The sequence below is a fragment of the Balaenoptera ricei genome, chromosome 7 (genome assembly GCF_028023285.1).
Source record: "Balaenoptera ricei isolate mBalRic1 chromosome 7, mBalRic1.hap2, whole genome shotgun sequence".
NCBI lineage: Eukaryota > Metazoa > Chordata > Mammalia > Artiodactyla > Balaenopteridae > Balaenoptera > Balaenoptera ricei.
The window spans coordinates 119,091,398-119,113,868 of record NC_082645.1 but is presented as its reverse complement, the minus strand read 5'-3'; the positions used below and the strand labels follow the sequence as shown (position 1 = coordinate 119,113,868).

Sequence of the window (22,471 nt, the reverse complement as noted above, 5' to 3'; positions counted from 1 at the left end):
CCCTCACCATCATTATTACCTAATATTATTCTGGAAGTTCTGGCTACCTCTATAAGGCATGTGCCAGAAACAGAAGATAGTTAATAGAAAGGACTAGGCAATGTGACCATTACATAATGAGACAATGTGATTGGCTCCCTAAAATATCCAAGAGGCAACTGAAAACTAAAAAACTTTTAGTTTAGTAAAAAACTAAAACTGAACAAAGTGACTCGAATTAAAAAAAAAATCAGGGGCTTCCCTAGTGGCGCAGTGGTTGAGAATCTGCCTGCCAATGCAGGGGACACGGGTTCAAGCCCTCGACCGGGAAGATCCCACATGCCGCGGAGCAACTGGGCCCGTGAGCCACAATTACTGAGCCTGCGCGTCTGGAGCCTGTGCTCCGCAACAAGAGAGGCCGCGATAGTGAGAGGCCCGCGCACCGCGATGAAGAGTGGCCCCCGTTTGCCACAACTAGAGAAAGCCCTCGCACAGAAACAAAGACCCAACACAGCCATAAATAAATAAATAAATAAAAATTAAAAAAAAAAAAATCAATAGGTAAATTTTATGTACCAACATCAGCCGATTAGAAGTTATCAAGAAACCCTTTTCACAATGGGGGGAGGGGAAAGAAAGACATGTAAAATATTTAAATAAGCTTGATGGCAAAGAGGCATGACCTGGGTAAAGAAAATTACAAACTTTACATCTCTCAGAATGTACATGTCTGGATCAGGGAAGAGTTTGAAGACATCGTCTGCATGGAAAAGCCCACATCACGTGAAGGAACCATTGAGAACCAGCTAGCAGGGGAGAGTGGGACCTGAGCCCGGCCAGAGGCCGCATGGGATGTCAGGTGCAGAACAGGTTACTCTCACCCCATCACTGCTGTACTGTTCTCAGCAGCATCAGCCTGGAAGCCACCTAAGACTCTACCCACAGGTCCTTGAGGAAATGAGGCACTTCAGGGGGTGAGCTTGGGTAGCTACTCACAGAAGCAGCAGACGGGCACCTCCTGGCATGGAAATGTGTCCACTGTCTATCAAAAAATGGAAAAATTAGTGGCATAATTGCATGAATAGTATAATGACATTGTGTAAAAATAGTCTGTTTAGAGATAAGTTTACAAACTATTAGAAAATATTTAGAAGCATATTTTATTAGTTTGCTAGAGCTGATGAAACAAAGTACTATAAGTGGAGTGGCTTAAACAAAAGAAATTGTCTCTCAGCTCTGGAGCCTGGAAGCCCGAGACTAAGGTGTCGGTGGGGCTGGTTCCCTCCAATGTCGCGAGGGGGAATCTGTTCAGGCCTCTCTCCTTGGCTTGTGTCTTCTCCCTCTGTCCTCACTTCATCTTCCCTCTGTGCGTGCCTGTGCACAAATGTCCCCTTCTTACAAGGACACCAATCATATTGGATTGGGCCCCACCCCAATGACCTCATTTTATTTTAATTAAATCTGTAAAGGCCCAATCTCTAAATAAGGTCACATTGTGAGGGTCCAAGGGTTAGGGCTCCAACATAAATTTGGAGGGGCCACAATTCCACTCGTAACCCTTATACACCAACTGCTGACAGTTGCTCTGGGCTATGGGATGGGGTGGAGGTGGAAACCTGGTTTTTCACTTCTTAGAACCCTGCGCTGTAAATAAATTAAAAAAAAAAAAGACTAGCAACAAGTCAGGAAGCACTGATCAAAAGGAGCAGGTAAATCTCAGCAAGAACAGTTAGAACTTGTGGGTGTCAACTTACTCTGGTCCCATCCCCGGCTCCCCAGCCCAGCAGTAGCCGAAAAATGAGAGATACTGAAATATAAACAGACAATGGTCAGCCCGTGTATAAAAACAGAACTCTGGCCCATAGCCTGCAGCAGCAGCCCAGGTCACTAACCCCTTCTCGACAGTACACAGTGCAGGAAGCCGGCTTGCTGTAAGTCACACTTGCCCGGAATGGGATTGTTGTCTCTAGTACCAGTCCAGGAAGCTAAACAATTATTTCTGTAACAATCTGCCCCAAATGGCCAGGACTGGATTAATAACTGACAGCTTCCCTAATTTTTGTCCTCACGTCCAGCTTAGGACCAACCAGAGAAAGCCAAAAATACTAATCGCACGGGGCACCGCAGGCCCATGGCCCCATCAGGCACTCTGGAGCCTTCCCCGTCTCCCACTGGGAAGCTCTCCCGCTCCTCTGCCTGTCTTTGAGTCTCTGTCAAACACAAGTGATGGTGGATGACCCTCTTACTACAGCCGGCTCTGAATAGATAAGCTTTTTTTTTTTTTTAAAGAGATGTTTAAAATATAAAAACTTGCATTTATTAATAATTACACAACCTGTTCCTAAATATAACTGAGTATAATTAATACTATGAAAGGGGCATATATGTACGTGTGGGTGTTATTATCTGTCTATCCTACTACATACTATCTATTTATTTTACACTTTAATGGTTATGAATAGATAGGCTTTGCTCTTCTCATTTGGTTGGTCTTTGTTGATTTCCACAAAAATAACAGCCCACATTCCCGGCAGGGGGAAGAACAGACCTTCACAAAGAATTGTCATTATTTGACCTGCCTGGTAACTAACTCCCTGAAAGACCAGCTCAAAAGACTTATCCTCGTTTTTCCTGACTTGGAACTCGGCCCGGGGCTTAAGCCATCCTGTACGGGGTGTTTGTCAAAAATATTCACAGGTGGGTTGCTGCTGCCAGAGGTGATGGTTAACAGGTGGGGCAAATGACAGACTAACCCAAAAGCTCGCTTGCTTTTCTTGGAGAATGGTGTTAGAGACCAATGTCTGGGGCTTCTCCGGTGGCGCAGTGGTTAAGACTCCGCCTGCCAAGGCAGGGGACACGGGTTTGAGCCCTGGTCCGGGAAGATCCCACATGCCGCGAAGTAACTAAGCCCGTGCGCCGCAACCACTGAGCCTGCGCTCTAGAGCCCTCAAGCCACAACTACTGAGCCTGTGCACCACAACTACTGAGCCTGCGCCCTAGAGTCCGTGACCCACAACTACTGAGCCTACATCCTAGAGCCCACGCGCCACAACTACTGAAGCCCGTGCGCCTAGAGCCCGTCCTCCGTGACAAGAGAAGCCATCACAATGAGAAGCCCACGCACTGCAAGGAAGAGTAGCCCCCGGTCGCCACAACTAGAGAAAGCCCACGCGCAGCACGAAGGCCCAACACAGCCAAAAAAAAAAAAAAAAAAAGAAGAAACCAATGTCTGGGTGCTTGGCATGCCCATTGCTACTGGGGTTTGGACCTGGTTGGAGAAGCTGTAGGCAAAGCCCACTGGATACCGGAGAGGTTTGCTGGTTTATCCTGGTCAGAACTGGTCTGCAGTCACGGGGCTAGCGGGAAGCTATCCTCCAGAGTTCCGGCTGAGAACAGGCCATCAGTTACCAATGCCCAGGCAGGCACACAGGCACACAGAGGCAGTGGGGGCTAGTGTTAATCCTCCGGGTGCAAGGGGATGCAGGTAAGACATAGTCAGGGGCCAGGTGTGTGGGTGAGCTGAAGGAATCGGGGCACTGGTGCGGCAGGAGACCTGGAGCTCGTGGTGTATCAGGGGGACCGTAGGAAAGTTGTCACCAGGTCAGGCTGCAAGGCTCTTAAGGGTCCATGTGTTCTCAGTACATGCTGGGGACAGAGCACCAGCCCACCGACCCATCATACAGCAGCTGCGGGCAGGTGAACCTTTCTTCTTGATGTGTCCCTACAGCGCCCTCTGCTGGGGAGCTTAACACTGCGGGGAAAGGCTTAAAGGAATTACTCCATCACTGCAGGGCAGGGACTGAAGGGTGAATTTGGAGCTGAGAGGCGATATATTGATCACTGGCATCAATTAGGATAACTGTCTACAGATTCCCATCTACTAATTCTAACACCTGCATCAACTCTCCATCAGTTTCAATTGATTGGTTTTGTCCACATCATGGGTCATATTTTCCTGCTTCTTTGCATACCTGGTAATATTTGCTTGGATGCCCGATATTGTGAATTTCACATTGTCAAGTGGTGGATATTGACAACTCCTAGAAATATCCTTGAGCTTTGTTCTGGGATGCAGTTAAGTTGCTTGGAAACCGTTTGATTCTCCTGGGTCTTGCTTTTAAGACTTGTTAGACTGGACCAGAGCAGTGCTCAGATTAGGCTAATTATTCCCACTACTGAGCTAACCCCTCTGTGTACTCTACCCAGGGTCCCAGGAGTCATAATGTCTTCCAGTTTGGCTGGTGGGAACTGGCGCTATTCCCAGGTTGATATGAGCTCCAGGCACCATTCCCTCTACTCCCTTTGGCTGTTTCAGCTTCGGGTAGTTTCCTCACACACATGTGCTGATCAGTGCTGAATGCTCTCTCTGTGCTCTCCCCTCTCCAGTGCTCTGTCCTGAGAACTCCAGCCACCTTGGTCTCCCTGGACTCTCAGCTCCATCTCCTCAACTCCAGGTCTACCAGGCTCTGCTTCAGTCCTCTTTCCTGTGCTGCAGCCTGGGAACTCCCCGGCCAGAGAGCTGGGGCCATCATGGGGCTCCCCTTGTTTGTTACCCGTCTCTCAGAGATCAATGTCCACGTTGTCTGGCATGCAGTGTCTTGAAAATTATTCTTTCGTATATTTTGTCCATTTTTATTTGGTGGTGTTCCAGGCGGCTGCATAAATCTGGTCCCTGTGACAACACCTTGGCCAAAGTCTGAGTCTCCTGAGATGTCCAGCAAACATCCAGATGGAAATATTGAGGCCATAGTTAGATGTGTGTACTTGGAGTTGAAGGAAGAAGTCTGGGATGGCAGAATAAATTTAGGAGTCTTCTAGAAATATAATAGATGGTATTTAAATCCATGAGAACAACCATGGAGTGAGTTCGGATCCAGAAAAGGACAAGCCCTGGGTCACTTCGAAGTTTAGAAGGTGGTGAGATTGGCGGGGGGACAGGGGGATGTCCAGTAAAGGAAGTTGAGAGGCAGTGGCCAGTGAAACAGGAGGAGAAACAAGAGGCTATGGTGCCTTGAAGGCCAAATGAGGAACATACTTCAAGGAGGTGAGAAAACTGCATTGAAAGTCTCTGATTGCTCAAGTCAGGGGACGTGAGAATTGGCCACAGCGAAGTCATTGGTGTCCCTGCAGGAGCTACTTCGGAGGAGTGGCGGGGATGCAAGCCTGCCTTGTGTCACTTCAAGGGAAAACAGGAGGAAAGGAGTTGGAGACGGCAGGGTTAGAAAATGCTTCAAAGGAATTTTCTATAAGGGATAGTGGAGAAATGGGGTAACCGGAGGGAGATGTGGGCGTGTCCAAGGAGGGTTCATTAAGGGTGGGAGGTTTTGTAGTTTATTTGTAGGCTATCAGTAGGAATCATCCCATTAAAGAGGGAAACACTGAGGATGCCAGAGAGAGGTAAAGGCATTGCTTACAGGATGTCCTTGACAGGAGAGGGTGGGGCTTTAAGCAGGAAGCCACAGTGACAGGGAAGGCAGGGCACGTGGACGGTCCCTGCTGTGCGTCAGTCACTAGGAAGCCAGGCCATCAGCTGAGAGTGAGTGGGGGGGAAAGTGGGGAGCGTGGGGAGGAGCAGGGCTGAAGAATTCAAGGGCACCCGAGAGAGGGCTGGCCCCTCCTCCGTAGCCCTGCGAGGCACAAAGGGCCCTTCTTGGGGTCACGGGTTTGTAGGACTAGACATGTGCTGAGACAGACATTTTTGAGCACAAAATTCATTTCTTTTCTAAGGCTGGGGCCCAAGGAATGGAGTCTCCTGGCCCTTCACCTTCCTGAAATGAACCCCAGCGGCAGGGGCCGGGCTTCCCAATAGCCCCCCTGCCCGGCCTCTGCCAGGTGCCCTGAAAGCAGGGAGGTTCTTGATCTTTGCCACTCCCAAGTTTTCTAGGGGAGTCCCCCCGTTTCTTCCTCAGAAGTAGAGGCAAGAGTGGTTGGAGGCCTAGGGTTGGGTGGGCCTGCAGACCCAGGAGGGGGCACAGTGCCCAAGCCTGGGGGAAGGAAACCTGTAGGGGAGGGACACAGTAGGGGCAGTGCCCTTGGCCAGCAGCTCCCCTGTCCCGGGTCAAAGGTGAACACACGAAAGCTACGGAAGGGGACTTCCCTGGGGGTCCAGTGGTTAAGACCCTGCACTTCCAGTGCAGGGGGCACAGGTTTGACCCCTGGTCGGAGAACTAAGATCCCGCATGGCGCAGCCAAAAAAAAGCTATGGAAGAGCAGGACTCCAGGTGAGCAAAGTCAAAATGGAAATTTTGCTTGGGAAACTGAGGGCCAGGTTTGGGTCGCTTTTTTTGGGGGGGGGGTCGCTTTTTTACTGAGCCTGTTTTCATTTGGCATCACATATGTTAAAAAAAAAAAAGTTAAAGCTGGCAGAAATCATTGCACCAGGGAGTGCGAAGCAGGCGCTATTAATCCATGAAAACTAAAGGTGTCCCGCCTGGTTTTCCACCCATTAGCGGTGGGCTGTGTGTAGTTCCGGCGGCTGACGTTCATGCAGGTTGGAGAGATGCATGTCAGCGTTAACCAGTCACCGCAGGATGAGGGCAAGCCCGGGGCGCTGCCCACACAGGTCCAGGTGAGGGGTTTGCGCTCATAACGCACAGGTATCGGTGTCCCGCAGGTGGAACCAGGCTCTGTGCCAGACAGACCTGGCCGTCCCAGCTCAGCCTTCCCTTGACAAGGGTCTAAGCCTCTTCAAGCCACAGTTTTTCATCTTTCCATCTGTAAATTGGTATTTATAATTGTACCTGTCTTAGGAGACCATTGGGAGAAATATGTAAAACATGGTAAGTGCTCAATAAATGTGTGGCATTGTCGTGAATTATAAGAATTAAGGATGACACAAGAAAAAGGACTGCTGTCCTGAAATTCTGCACCTTGTACGTTTATTGTTAATTGAAAAGCAGTCTTGGGCGGTGCCAAATGTCTGGGAATAATTTAACAACCTGAGGTTTTACATCATAATATCAATGTCATAGCATGTAATTGTGACATTGCAACTGAGATGTATTGTGGCAGTGGGCCGTCCCCACCTGTGTGACAGCTGTGACAATCATTGCTCTGGAAGGATCAGGATTTTCACTGGAGACACCAACTCACTTTGATGCTCCATTTCTAGAGACCCACCCAGCAGTGGGAGAAAATAAACAAACACCCAGGAGCTGTGAGTTTTGGACTGCCTTGGGTAAAAACAGTCAAAAATTCCAGAGAAAATATTTCAAGCTTTCTGGATGTGTTTGAGGAATAGAAAAGTCAAGGACTAGCTAGGAAAGAGGGTGTAGTGTAAAGTAAACTCAGCTGCACAGACATATGGTCCATTGGTGGAACTGGAGTCGGACCAGATATTACTCCTCAGCGAGGCAAGGCTCTGAAAAAGCCTCTCATCCACAGGTGTGATTCCGGGCTGCCAGGGAAAGTTGTGCAGGTGTGCACTGCACAACTCAGGGCCACCATTAATATCACGCATAATCTTACTTGGCAAAAGTTTTGGCTAGGGTGCAGCCTTTTGATCTTACTGTGCTAAATGCCTTTCTCGGCAAGCCACTGTGAACCTGAGAGCCTGCCAGGGCACAGACACTGCAAGGCTCCCCTGACCCTGGCAGTGTGGCACCCCAGAACTCTTCCCCAAGGGCCCTCCCAGAGGCAGCTCCAAAATCTCCTCGTGGGGAGTGTGGCAGACAGACCCTAGGGTGGCCCCAAGTTCACGCCTTGTAATGCATAATCCCCTCCCCTTGAGGGTGGGTGGAACTGGTGACTTGCTTATAACCCATAGAATATGGGGAAGGTGATGGTGTGTCACTCCCATGACTATGTTACGATGTCGCTGTGTAAGACTGTCTTACTAGCACACACTAGACAGTCTCCTTGCTGGCTTGATAAAGCAAGGAGACATATTCTGGAAGTTCACTTAGCAAGGAACCTAGCAACAACCTGACGGGGGCGGGGGACCTCCAGTCGACAGCCAGCAAAAGGCAGCACCCTCCGTCACTCAGCCAAAAGAAGATGAATTCTGCCAACAACCTGAATGAGCTTGGAAGCAGGTCCTTCCCCAGTTAGGCCTCCCGATGAGAATGCAGCCCGGCCAACACCTGTATTCCAGGCTTGTGAGATGCTGCAGGCTCAGAGGACCCAGGGAGGCCATGCCTGGGCTAAGACCGGATAAGAAACATCTGTTGTGCACACGGCTGAGTGTGTGTTGCTTTGTTACACAGCAATAGGTAGCTGATGCACAGGGTCTTGGGAATACAGTTCAACTGGAAGCGGAAAATAGGTGAAAGACATAGGGAAGAAATTTGTCTTCAGGTGGTGAACATGCTGTTTTGTGTTCAATTATGTGTTCATTTGGGGTGACATGGGAGTGCAGATGGAATTAGGGTAGGTAAAGTCCCTATGGGCCACCCCGGGACTCAGAACTGGGCCCAGGAACCTGCAGGAAGGGGAGGCAGGGCTGGAACCCGGATTGTTGAAAGGATATATGCTTGGAGCATTCTTGTACCATTAACTGGTATGAAAAGGGTTGCTGGTATCATTTTTAACTTTTGGACTCCATTTGGTTTGGTTAGATTTTAAAAGTTATAATGTTACACCTGAAATATTATGTAATACATGAACATATAATATTCTAACAGTTTAAGAGGGCACACAAGTTCCCTTCCTAACCCAGTCCCCAGTAACTGTCCCCCAGAGGCAACCACTGTTAAGTTTCCAGTTTGACCTTCCAGGCATTTTCAGTGCACAAATGGGATCATATTTTTACGCTTTTTTCACTTATCAGTATTCACGCATCTGCCCTGTTCCTTTCAGTGGCTACATGGTTGTCCGTTGTATGGGTGGATGTGTGTTTACTGTGTCGCCCCTCCCTGGCAAAACACTCAAGATCCTCCAGAACAAGCCACAGTTCAAGGTCAAGGTGATCTCAATTCACACACAAAGTCATCTACTCTCGCCTGAGGAAGGGGAGACAGAAACCTCAGCCACAGCTCCGGCTCGGCCAACCCCGAGTCCACCCCACTCCAGAACCTGTGAGGCTCCTGCGGCCAGGCTGCCCCCGAGAAGAGTTTTGGGAGCAGCTTTGAGGGTTTGTAACCAAAGGCTGATGCTAGTGGTTTTCTCAAAGCACAGAAAGAGGTGGCACCAGAGCTAATTCTCTCCATCCTAAAGAGAGATCTGCTTGCTACTTGCAAACAATGGACTGCCCTATCCTTCCCGCCCATCTCCCCCCCCCCCGCACCCCCGCCAAACACACACACATACGTCCAGCCCCTTCCCTGCTCCAGGTGTGAGGTGCACCTGTAACCACGGAGGCCCCCTACAGCCCACCCCAGGAGAGCCAGAGAAGGCCTTGATAGCATCCGCCGTGAAGTCTGTGTTCTTCAAGTGGCAGCTGTATATTTAGAGCCCGTAGCCGTGCGGGTTTGGGGCTCTGGTGTCCCTCGTCATCCCTCCTAAGCAGAGCCTGGGTGGATTCAAGTGATCCAGGCTGCCAGGCCATCATGGGCTGAGCTCCAAGTGCAGCTCCGGGAACCAGGACCCACCGTTTTCCTGGGGCTGGTGCCACCTGCAGATTCTCAGAACAAAGACTCCATCAAGCATTGGCTGGGGTCTCAGCAGCCATGAGGTTGGCCAGCGTGATGTGACGTCCTGCCCAGCATGCTTGACTTGCCCAAGAAAGAGGGGCAGGTTTGCAAAACTGCTCCCTCAGCTTTCTCAGCGCCTCTCTAAGACCTTTGATATTTAAGTCATTCTCTTGACCCGCCTCCACTGTCATTTTTGCATCACATTAATTAATTAATTAATTAATTAATTTAAAATTTTTGGCCGTGTTGGGTCTTCCTTGTTGCATGCGGGCGTTCTCTAGTTGTGGCGAGCGGGGGTTGCTCTTCATTGCGGTGCGCGGGCCTCTCATCGTGGTGGCTTCTCTTGTTGCGGAGCACGGGCTCTAGGCGTGCAGGCTTCAGTAGTTGTGGCACGTGGGCTCAGTAGTTGTGGCTCACGGGCTCTAGAGTGCAGGCTCAGTAGTTGTGGCTCACGGGCTTAGTTGCTCCGCGGCATGTGGGATCTTCCTGGACCAGGGTTCGAACCCGTGTCCCCTGCATTGGCAGGCGGATTCTTTTTTTTTTTTTTTTGTAAGAGAAAAATCTTGCAACAGGTTTATTCAATTCTCTTAAAAAATGGTGGCATTCCTTTACTTTCTGCCTTTTGGCAGCAGCAGTTACATATATGGAATAGCAGATTAAGTCTAAAAACGTGGGCCCTAGTCAACTTTAGTTTTCGGCATTATGATCATGATAAAGGATCACGACATCCTTCACATTTCCAAGGAAAACCCAATTTAAAGTTTGTCTTTGCCAAACTCCATAAAACAGCCACTCTAGAGTAAACCAGCAGAGCATTGCATCACCCCAATAAAGCTGTAGGTTTCATCACATGCACCAACAAATCTACATGGCTAGTTTCTGCGCTCCTCTTTTACAGAATTTTACACCTACTGTTACCAGACAGCATTTTAAACACGGACATATCAACTGCCTAATAAAGCAAAAACAAAGGCATTTCCTCACTTAAAATCTTCAAACATTATTGCACTTTCACTTTCAGAATTTGACAATGCATTCAGTGAAGCAATCTGCAGACAACTAGTTTTAACAGACAGATTAAAAAACACTTTTAAGCAGACGTGGATGTCCTAAACTGTTTATTAGGTAAGAATTTTACAAACATTACTTATATTAGCGGTAGCGGTGGAGCTGGAGAGTATTGCGCCTTCTCCAGGCTGCGCAGCGAGAACCACTGATCGTGTGGTGGAACTTGAGGCCCTTGCCGAGGCCGCGGCTCTTCCTGCCTGCAGACGTCAGCCCCCGCATCTCCCTGTGCTTGTGGACTGGTTTGGTGATCCACTGGGTGTCAGGGTTTCTTCTGATAGCTTTATGGAAGGGATCGATGAGGATAACCTCAAAAAACTTGTACGTAGAATCTTCACCCACCCAGTAAGAATTCAGGACCCTCAGGGCCCCAACAGTGGCGTCCCGCTCGCTCCTCGGCAACAGATTACAGGCTCCGGTAAACTTGAGCTGGTTGACGCCATGGTGGACGGGCTTGCCGTAGGTGGCGCCCTTCGGGACCGGGCGTTTGCGGCCACCGCGGTGCACGCGATCCCGGTATATCACAAAACCTTGCTTGGCCTTGTAGCCCAGCCTGCGCGCCTTGTCGGGCCGGGTGGGGCGCGGGGCCCGGTGCAGCGGCGAGAGCTGGCCGTACTGCCAGCAGCGCACCCTGAGCAGAAAGCGCATCACGTCCGTCTGCTTCTTCCTCCGCAGCTCCTGGATGTACTTGTAAGCGCCCATCTAGGCTCACCTGATGGCTGCCGCCAAACGGAAAGGTGGCAGGCGGATTCTTAACCACTGCACCACCAGGGGAGTCCCTCTGCATCATTTTTTTTTTTTTAATTTTATTTATTTATTTATGGCTGTGTTGGGTCTTCGTTTCTGTGCGAGGGCTTTCTCTAGTTGCGGCAAGCGGGGGCCACTCTTCATCGCGGTGCGCAGGCCTCTCACTATCGCGGCCTCTCTTGTTGCGGAGCACAGGCTCCAGACGCGCAGGCTCAGTAATTGTGGCTCACGGGCCTAGTCGCTCCGCGTCATGTGGGATCTTCCCAGACCAGGGCTCGAACCCGTGTCCCCTGCACTGGCAGGCAGATTCTCAACCACTGCGCCACCAGGGAAGCCCCCTCTGCATCATTTTTAAACTGCAGTGTTGGATATTTGCATTTGACAATCTACAGGGACACTGACTCACAAAGGCTGGTGGCAGAGGGACGGCCACTGTTCTTGTCTTTTTTAAAATAAATGTTTTTATTTCAGGATAGATTTAGATTTACAGAACAGCTGCAGAGAGTGCAGAGTTCCCACACAGCCCACACCGTCAGTCCTGTTACTAACATCTTACATCAGCAATGGTACATTTGCAACAATCAATGAGCCAGTATGGACACACATCATTATTAACTAAAGTTTATACTTTATTCAGATTTCCTTGGTTTTCCCCTAAGGTCCTTTTTACATTCAAGATCCCACCTAGGACACCACATGACATGTTGTTGTCATGTCTCCTAAGGCTCTTTTTGGCTGTAACAGTTTTTTCAGTTTTTGATGATCTAGACAGGTTTGGTCACATAGTCCCTCAGTTTGAATTTGTTTGATGTTTCTTTTCATGATTAGACGGAGCTTATCATTTTGGGGGGGAAAACCACGGAGGTGAAGCACATTCTCAGCACATTATATTAAGAATACATATAATCGGGCTTCCCTGGTGGCGCAGTGGTTGAGAGTCCGCCTGCCGGTGCGGGGGACGCGGGTTCGAGCCCTGGTCTGGGAGGATCCCACATGCCGCGGAGCAACTAGGCCCGTGAGCCACAACTACTGAGCCTGCGCGTCTGGAGCCTGTGCTCCGCAAGGGGAGAGGCCGCGACAGTGAGAGGCCCGCGCACCGTGATGAAGAGTGGCCCCCACTCGCCACAACTGGAGAAAGCCCTCGCACAGAAACGAAGACCCAACACAGCCAAAAATAAATAATAAATAAATAAATAAATTAAAAAAAAAAAAAAGAATACATATGATCAACATGAGTCACCGCTGAAGACGTGAACTGTCACCATCCAGCTGAGCGTGTGCCTGCCAGGTTTCTCTACTGTAAGGTTACTTTTATTTTACCATTAGTTGTTTTTTTTGGGCAATTAAAAAAATTGAGATATAATTCACTTAACATAAAACTCACCATTTTAGGACTTCCCTGGTGGTGCAGTGGTTAAGAATCTGCCTGCCAATGCAGGGGACACAGGTTCGAACCCTGACCCGGGAAGATCCCACATGCCGCGGGACAACTAAGCCCGTGCGCCACAATTACTGACCCTGAGCTCTAGAGCCCATGAGCCACAACTACTGAGCCCACGTGCCACAACTACTGAAGCCCGTGTGCCTAGAGCCCGTGCTCCGCAACAAGAGAAGCCACCGCAATGAGAAGCCCGCGCACCGCAACAAAGAGTAGTTCCTGCTCACCGCAATTGGAAAAAGTCAGTGCACACCAACGAAGACCCAACACAGCCAAAAATAAATAAATAAATTTTAAAAAGAAACAAAAACTCACCATTTTAAAGTATCCAATTCAGTTGCTTTTAAGATATTACCAGTTTTGTGCAGACATCACCACTGTCTAATTCTAGAACATTTTCATTATTACCAAAAGAAACCCGTACCTATTAGCAGTCACTCCCCATTCCCCTCTAGCCAGCCCCTGGCAACCACTAATCCACTTTCTGTCTCTATGGATTTGCCTTTTCTGAACATTTCATATAAATTGAATCATACAATATGAGGCCATTTATGTCTGGCTTCTTTCACTTGGTATGTTTTCAAGATTCAGCTGTGTTGTAGCATGTGTCAATTCTTCATTCCTTTTATGGACGAATATATTCCATTGTATGGATAGACCACATTTGTTTATCCATTTATACTTGATGAACATTTGTGTTGTTTTCACTTTTTGCCTGTTACAAATAATGCTGCTATGAACATTCACGTACAAGTTTTTTTTTTCAATTATTAATCTTTTTTTAACGAAGTATAGTTGATTTACATCATGTTAATTTCAGGTGTACAGCACAGTGATTCAGATATATATATGTGTATACTCAATATTTTGTAATATAGCTTATTACAAAATATTGAGTATAGTTCCTTGTGCTATACAGTAGGTCCTTGTTGTTTATCTATTTTATATATAGTAGTGTGTATATATTTATTACAAACTCCTAATTTATCCCTCCCCGACTTCCCCTTTGGTAACCATAAGTTTGTTTTCTATGTTTGTGGGTCTATTTCTGCTTTGTTAATAAGTTCATTTGTATCTTTTTTTTTCGATTCCACATATAAGCAATATCATATGATATTTGTCTTTCTCTTTCTGACTTACTTCACTTAGTATGACAATCTCTAGGTCCATCCATGTTGCTGCAAATGGCATTACTTCATTCTTCTTTATGGCTGAGTAATATTCCATTGTATATAGGATATATGTTTTCAATTCTCTTAAAGATATACCTCAAAGTGGAATTGATGAATTAAATGGTGAACTGTCATATTGGATATTAGGACACTTAAAACTTTGCCAACATGATGTACAAAAACTAGTATCATTCTTGTTTGAATAATGCATTCCCTGATCCCCTTGAGGAATTATTGTTTGAATTTGCATTTCCCTGATCCCCTTGAGGAAGGGCATCTTTTCATATACTCATCATACATTTGTCACATACCTTTTCATACATTTACTCATATATTTCCATTTTCTTTCTCTGCATTCCTCATGCTCTGTAAACCATTCCAGGGCACGGAATAACATGGTAACACAAATCTGATCGCAAAACACAAAATCATGACAAAAGGATTCCCCAGAGAAAAACTACAGACCCACTTATGTATATGCAAGAACGCTAAAGAAAACAGAGGCATTTTGTGCATTAAATATGTTCCTGAAAATGTGTATATAGTCAAATTGTGCAAGCAGAGTGCTATTGTGGAGTGAAATCATCTGGAAATGGGTAAAGGACCTAGGAGGTAATTTGCTCCAGAAGACTCCCGTGGGCAGTATCCAAGAAGAGGCTTGCCTCGAGGTAACCAGATACGCACAACACAAAAAGCAGTATATGTGAGTAGAGACTCAGGTACTGGTGAGTGGGTGATGCAAAAGTTCAAAATGGATCTAGCAATATTCACAGAAAGCTTGAATCCCCTTGCTTCCCAAATTCTATTTCTAAACACTTGTCTTAAGGAATAGAATAAGGACATGCACATCAGAGTATATTTTTACACAGCAATAAGCAAAACAGACAAACCCCACCTTTAGAAATTTATAAAGACTGTGTAGTCATTTTGTTAAATGACATTTTAAAAATTGAAAACGTCATTTACAAAACTGTATGGGCCCATTTTTTTTTTTTTTGGTTTATCTATCATCCATGTACTACCTAAGTACAAATTAAAGTTTGGAAGACCGTATGCCAAAACGTATGTTAGAATTACCTGAATGGTAAGAATGAAGGCTTTTTATTTGCTTATTTTATTTTGTTTCTACAATGTACAGGTTACTTCTATTGATATAATAAAAGTTAATTATTATTGGCAAGACAATAAGAAATAGAGGGAAACTGCTAATACGTTAAACGCCTGACAATACAGGATTGGCTCACGAGGTTGCAATTCACTGTTATTATCGATAATTACAGTGAGTTAATTCAATAAGTACTTTTTGAGTGCCAACCGTGTGCGGGGCACTGGGAAGTTCTTTATCTGTTCCGCGCTGTACATGTGACAGCCCTTAGTGAAAAAGATAAGGGACTGGAGTAAGAGAGAGAAGTAAAGACGGGTCTTGGGCTGGGCAGGTGGCAGGCGCTGCTGCTCAGCTGACAGGTCGCCTCCTGCCTTGGGTCGCCCCCGCCCCGCCCCACTCCAGCCGCGGCCTCCGACTCGCGAGCGCCCCTAGCGGAGGGCCGAACACCTGGTGCAGGGTTTCTTACCTTGTCCGCTAAGCCAGGCAACGCCAGACAGGCACTGTCTCAACTGCACCCCAGTTTTCTTCCCAGAGTCCCCCGCCCTCCACGGAGCCAAGTCAGGACCCAGCCAGTGGCAGCCAGGTGTCCCCCAGGCCGATAAACGGGCAGAAAAGGCACCCGGGCACAGGCCGCAGCTGAGTGGGTGCCCGTCCAGCCTGTTTCCTGATCCGTAAAATCATTTCCAGCTGTGCATGACCTTCTACAGGGCCAGCACTTGAAAACTAGAAAGCAGTTTTCTAAAATCACAAGGAAGGAAACTATGAACTAAGAAAGTTCCTCATCCAGACCCATCAACAGAAAATCACTGTTCTATTGGTACCAGTTTTGGAAAAAAAATTTTCTTTAATTGAAAATTGGGGATTGAGAAGAAAGAACGGTGATGGAAAGGAATGTTCCCATTGGCAACCTTGGGTTTGGGTTGGAGGCCTATTAGGATGTGGAGGCTGAGCAAGGCAGCAGGGGGCCCGGGGGGGTGTCTGTGGTGCTCTGCTTGGCCCCTTACTCCTGGGACAGGGGACTGAGCCCTACTCCTGGGCTACACAAACATTCCTCCCTCAGACACATCACCTTATGTCCCCAAAGTTTAAGCACAGCTTATTCTGATTGGGGGTCAAGCTGTCATCCTTCCTGGGGGCACAGGAGGCTGAGAGGCAGGAAGACTTACTAACACCACTCTCCTTTCCATAAGCTCTGGGGAGAGGTGGGGTGGAAGGACCAAGAGGCCTCCCAGTTTCTTCCCCCAGGCAAGACGTAGAGCCTTCCTCCAACCTGACTGGCCGTGGAGAACCAGAGCACCTTGTGGGGCTGCAGGGGATGGATGGGGGCTCCCCAAGTTGGTCTCCATCCCATGGTTTCCCAAAGGATCAGTCGTGAGGCTGCTGTGTGGGGACAGAGGAGGGCCAGGTGGGCTTGGGGAGGAAGGAGCATGAGTCCTGCAGAGGGGGGCCCACTTGTACTCATGCCACCTGGAGTTGCAAACACCCAGTTGTGACCCACCTCTCCCTGTCGCCCTCTTGGAACCCTCAGTTCCTGACTGTTCTCCACTCTCCTGAACCAAGGGAGGTGGCACAGGTGAGAGAACCGGGGGTCTGGGGGCCAGAGGGCTCCGGCTTCAAACCTTGGCTCCAGCACCCACGGTCAGGGACAGCTGGGCATGTGTTGTCTAACAGTCTTCCTCTTTTCCCTGCTCTCCTGATTGTTGACCTGGTTAACTCAAGAAAAACATCTGTACTTTTTCTTCCTCTCTCCTTAGCCCTTCATTTCTTTGTTCCATTTCTGGGCCCAAAAAAGAAAAAAAAAAGAAGAAAAATTATTGTGCAGGAACACCAGCATCAGGCAAGAGAAGAACTGTCCATTTTTCAAAAAATGAGACAAGATGAAAAGTCTATGTTGCCAAACTGCCAATGCCCTCGAATGCACCAGCTCTGGGAACCTCTTAGGAATCACCACCGAGACCTTCCCCTGCCCCTGCAGCCTTGCTCTCTCCCAGCAAGAATGTGTAATGCATCTTAAAGCAGGTTTTTTATTTGATCTTGTGATGTTTCTATAGCAATCACCTTGCTACAATGCTGTTTTCTGCTAATTTTCATGGTGAATTACAGCCCTTTAGTTCTGTTGCAGCTTAAATTGGCTGCAGCAGGCCAAATGGAAAAGCTGACCGCCACCTGAGTGGCAGTTCCATGGCTGGGGAAGGTGGGCCCTTGTTAGGGCTGAGTTGTGTCCCCCTCACCCCCAGTTCATGTGTTGAAGTCCTAACTCCCAGTTTTTCAGAATGTGACTATATTTAGAGATAGGGTCTTTATTTATTTATTTATTATTTGTTTGGTTGTGCCGGGTCTTAGTTGCAGCAGGCAGGCTCCTTAGTTGTGGCATGTGAACTCTTAGTTGTGGCATGTGGGATCTAGTTCCCTGACCAGGGATCAAACCCGGGCCCCTGCATTGGGAGCAGAGTCTTAACTACTGCGCCACCAGGGAAGTCCCGGAGATAGGATCTTTTTTTTTTTTTTAATAAATTTATTTATTTTATTTATTTATTTTTGGCTGCATTGGGTCTTCGTTGCTGCGTGCGGGCTTTCTCTAGTTGCGGCGAGCGGGGGCTACTCTTCATTGCGGTGCGTGGGCTTCTCATTGCGGTGGCTTCTCTTGTTGCGGAGCACCGGCTCTAGGTGCGTGGGCTTCAGTAGTTGCGGCACACGGTCTCAGTAGTTGTGGCTCGTGGGCTCTAGAGAGCAGGCTCAGTAGTTGTGGCGCACAGGCTTAGTTTCTCCGCGGCATGTGGGATCTCCCCGGACCAGGGCTCGAACCTGTGACCCCTGCATTGGCAGGCGGATTCTTAACCACTGCGCCACCAGGGAAGTCTCCGGAGATGGGGTCTTTAAAGAGGTAATAAGGTGAAAAGAGGTCACTGGGGTAGGCCCTAATCCCATATCCCATATGACTGGTGTCCTCATAAGAAGAGGAGATTAGGACACAGACACGCACAGAGGGATGACCATGTGAAGATACAGGGACAAGATGGCCGTCTACAAGCCAAGGAGGGAGGCCTCACAAGAAACCAACCCCGATGACACCTTGATCTTGGATTTGCAGGCTCCAGAACTGTGAGAAAATAAATTTCTGTTGTTTAAGCGGCCCCATCTGTGGTACTTTGCTACAGCAGCCCGAGCTGACTAACACAGCTCTGCCTGCACCGAATGGGATGGACCCCAGGAGTGGGAGAGATGTGAGAGAAATGTCACCACTTGAATTATCATGATTCTTGTCCCTTTACACACCTCCCACCCTCTGTGCAGTGGGGCTGGGACCACAATGAGAGACAGAAATGGATACCCAGGCACGTGCATTCACGCACACCCGCAGCCATCAGGCCCCAGATCCTTCGTGAAAATGCATCACCACGGCCAAGTTAAAGAGGGTTTATGCTGTGCTGGGCACAGTGCCAAGGGCTTTCTACAGCGACTCCCTGAAGTACCCATGGTCATCCCTTTACAGGTGAGGAAACTGAGGCCCGTTTTTACTGTGCAGAGCTGGGATTCAATTCGATCGCAGGCAGTTTGGTGCCGTCGCCTCTATGCTACCAGTTTTTTCTTTCTTCATGTGGACAGTTTCTCGTAAGGAGAAGGTGCTAGGGTGAGAGGCTGAGTAGCCTCCTGGTGTGACCTTGGGCAGCCTGGGCAGGCGCTGGGATGTAGGTGCCATCATGATGATGGGTTGGCACTGACCTGCAGGCACCCCTGCCTGTCTCCGCCCCCACTCAGAAAACAGTCAGGGAGCGATCTGCCCGGCCTCCTGTGAGCGTGTCTGTTGGGAAGACGGCCCATTTGAGGGAAGGAGCACCTCAGTAGCCATCCACAGCCCAGGGATTGTGGCTGGGGGGCGTTAGCCAGGAGGGATGCTTTCGAGGGCCATACACAAACTATTCTTCAAGCTGCCATCAGTCTGGTGTCCTCTCTCCCTGTAGCACATTTATGAAACCGAGTAAAGATGGGCAATGTCACGGCCCATCTCAGCATGTTCCCATGGAGAAGAAACCAAAGTCAGATCCATGTTCAACTCCAAAAATAGCCTTGAGAAATACTGCAGATCCTTCCTAAATTTGTCTTACAAGGAACCAAAGGGCAGTTACGCTCATAAAAGAGAGAAAAGCGTCTGAAAACCTCTTTCCTCTCACTCTCCCAAAGCCCCCAGCGTCCTGCTTGCTCTCCACGCCCCACCTCCACCCCTGCCCCCAAACATACGATCCTCTGGCCAGCAGCATGCTCTCTGGTGCTTAAACGCCATCCTTGGGATGGGGCTGATGACGGAGGACAGGCCATCTCTTCCAAGCACATAAACTCATCAGAGGGATGAAGGAGCTGCTCAAAGCCACACAGGTGGACAGGGGTCCAGCCAGATCCCAGCGAGCCTGAGTCTAGCCCTGGGACCCCTGACCACGGCTCGAAATGGACTTCCATCCCAGCAACTACAACACGGCAGCTAGATCCAAACTGTAGTGTGTCGTTACCATTTCTGTGAGTCATATTATAGCGTCTTTTCCTGGTTAGATATGGCCTGGGGACACACACTCTCTCTCTCTCTCTCTCTCTCACACACACACACACACACACACACACAATCATACACGTACCCCAAATTGAGATCATCTCATTTCCTTGTTTTGTAATCTGCCCTTTCCAATTAACTCTATACTGTGAGAAAAATTTCCCATGTACTTAATTTTTAAAGTTTTTCACCATCATCTGGATTTCATCTACTTGAACAGCCATCTAGTGCGGGCACTCAGGACGTTTCCACTCACTCTCATATAAATAACCCTGGGGGCAGGTCATTCCACACAAGTCCTTTAGCACATCTCTAATTATGACCTTGGAATACATTCCTAGGAAGGAAATTACTGGGAACAAACATTTCAAGACTTTTGGTACATATATCTAATTTGTCCCCCACGAAGGCTGTACTGATTTTCATATTTGATGCACAAGAGGGAATTTCATCTCCAGGAGACTCAGGGTTTTTCTCTGGAGGGAATGCCACGTGTCCAGCCTGAGGCTCACTCCACATTCTGCTGGCTTTTAGTTCTCTTGGCTCCAGGCTGTTGCACCCTCCGGAGCTGCCATCTCCACCAGGGATGCCCTTTCTGTGAAGATGATCTCAGTTCAGAGCTGCTTCTTGGCTTGCAGGAAGCCCTGTCTCCAGAGCAACTGTATCCCAGGGAGCTCATTAATGTGAGCAATTTGGGAACAATACATACCTGGCCAAGTCCACTTCCCAAATCCTTTCCCTTTGTTTTTTTGGGATCTTTGACTTCCAACCAATTATTTTCTGGGGATTTCCATGACACAGCTCTGGAGAAGGGGCCATTTACCTAGCTTGGGACACAAATAAAGCTAGTTCATCTCTTTCTTCAAATTACAACTGTCCTCAGCTTCCCTGACCAGCTTAGCGGGAACCCCGGCGGCCCGTCAGGGAAGCAGGTTTAACCAAAGAAGGGTAGCAGCTTCCGTGCAGCCCTCCAGGGGCCCACCCGCTCGGCTGGGCGCTCCTGGTGGGAAGACAGGAGCGTGATCGTTTGTGATGGTGTGTAATCCACCACTGTCCCTCTTTGACTTTCCAGGCAGCCCCAGGGAAAGACTCATGAGAAGAGTGCAGAACACAGGTGGGCAGAGGGAGAGCGGTGCCCGAGGGGTGATGTCACGTGTGCACGTCACCCCTTGCCTCCCCGGCTCACCCTGGGCCTGAGCAGTGCCCCTCGGTGCGGAGGGCCCACAGCTCCCGCTTTCTTCCCCAACCCCACCCCACGGCGGACCCCTGAGCAGGGGGGCCCTGAGGAGCTCCACAACTCCTGCCTGAGGTGGCCCTGGGGAGTCTGGCATCATCCCATGTGACCCTGGCAGGTGCTCGTTCTGCAACAGTGGCTGCCATGGTCAGACGCCTCTCCCTGCCCGCACCTCTTCAGGCATGGGCGACTCAGAATAGCGATTCCAGGAACACTTCTCAAGGCGTCTTAGAAACTCGTTTCCTGGAAAAGTCAACCATCTACTCAGTGACCCTCCAGGAGATAACGTGGGAGGGGCCCTCCCAGCCCGGGGTGTGGGCCGGAAGTGGTTGAGAGCAGCTGCTGCCCCGAGGACTAGGGCTGGGGGCCAGGACAGAGCTGCCAGAGGCCTCTGCTTACCACACCCATGTGTGCACACACCCAGACATACGCACGTGCACGGACACACACACACATGCAAAGACACACACCCAGACATACGCACTGCACGGACACACATGCAAAGACACACACTAGACATATGCACTGCACGGACACACACACACACACATGCAAAGACACACACCCAGACATACGCACATGCACACACACACACACGCAAAGACACACACCCAGACATATGCACTGCACGGACACACACACACACACATGCAAAGACACACACCCAGACATACGCACATGCACACACACACACATGCAAAGACACACACCCAGACATACGCACTGCACGGACACACACACACACATGCAAAGACACCCAGACATACGCACATGCACGGACACACACATACACATGCAAAGACACACACCCAGACATACGCACATGCACACACACACACATGCAAAGACACACACCCACACACACGCACATGCATGGACACACACATGCAAAGACACACATCTAGACATACACACATGCACACACATGCATGCACACACACATGCAAAGACACACACATACGTGCATGCACAGACACACACACACATGCAAAGACACACACCCAGACATACACACATGCACAGACACACGCATGCACGTGCACACAAACACACACACACGCAGAGTGGTCCCTGGCTCTCAAAGGCAAACCTGAAGCAGCTGTTAGAGTGGTCTGTCTGTGGGAACAACGGCCTGCACCCTAGCCTTGGGGACAAGGCATTTTTCTCAGGAGTTCCTGGGACACCTGCTCTCGTTCTATCACCTGATTGGCTGGGCTTTGGAAACAGCCTCTGCAGCAGGTTATTAGATGTTGTCCCCTCTCATGGCCCGGACAAAGGGGAGGACCGAGGTGGCACCAGCTCTTGAGTGTGGTGGACTGAACAGTGCCCCCCCCAAATTCATGCTCACGTGGAACCTCAGCATGTGACCTTCCTTGGAAATACGGTCTCTGCAGATGTAATTAGTTAAGTTAAAATGAGGTCATGCTGGATTAGGGTGGGCCCAACCCAATGTGACTGGTGACTTTATAAGAAGAGAAGACACAAAGACACACAGACAGAAGGTGGCAAGACTTGTGGGACGCAGCTCGGAGACAGGGAACACCGAGGAATGCCGACATGAGCAGAGGCTGGAAGAGGCGGGAAGGACCCTCCCTTGGAGCCCGCAGAGAGAGCGTGGC

At 49.1% G+C, this 22,471-nt stretch overlaps 1 pseudogene; it reads right to left on the bottom strand.

Moving 5' to 3' along the window:
• Positions 1-10,651: 10,651 nt before the first annotated feature.
• Positions 10,652-11,345, bottom strand: LOC132368761 (large ribosomal subunit protein eL15-like; annotated as a pseudogene).
• Positions 11,346-22,471: the final 11,126 nt, after the last annotated feature.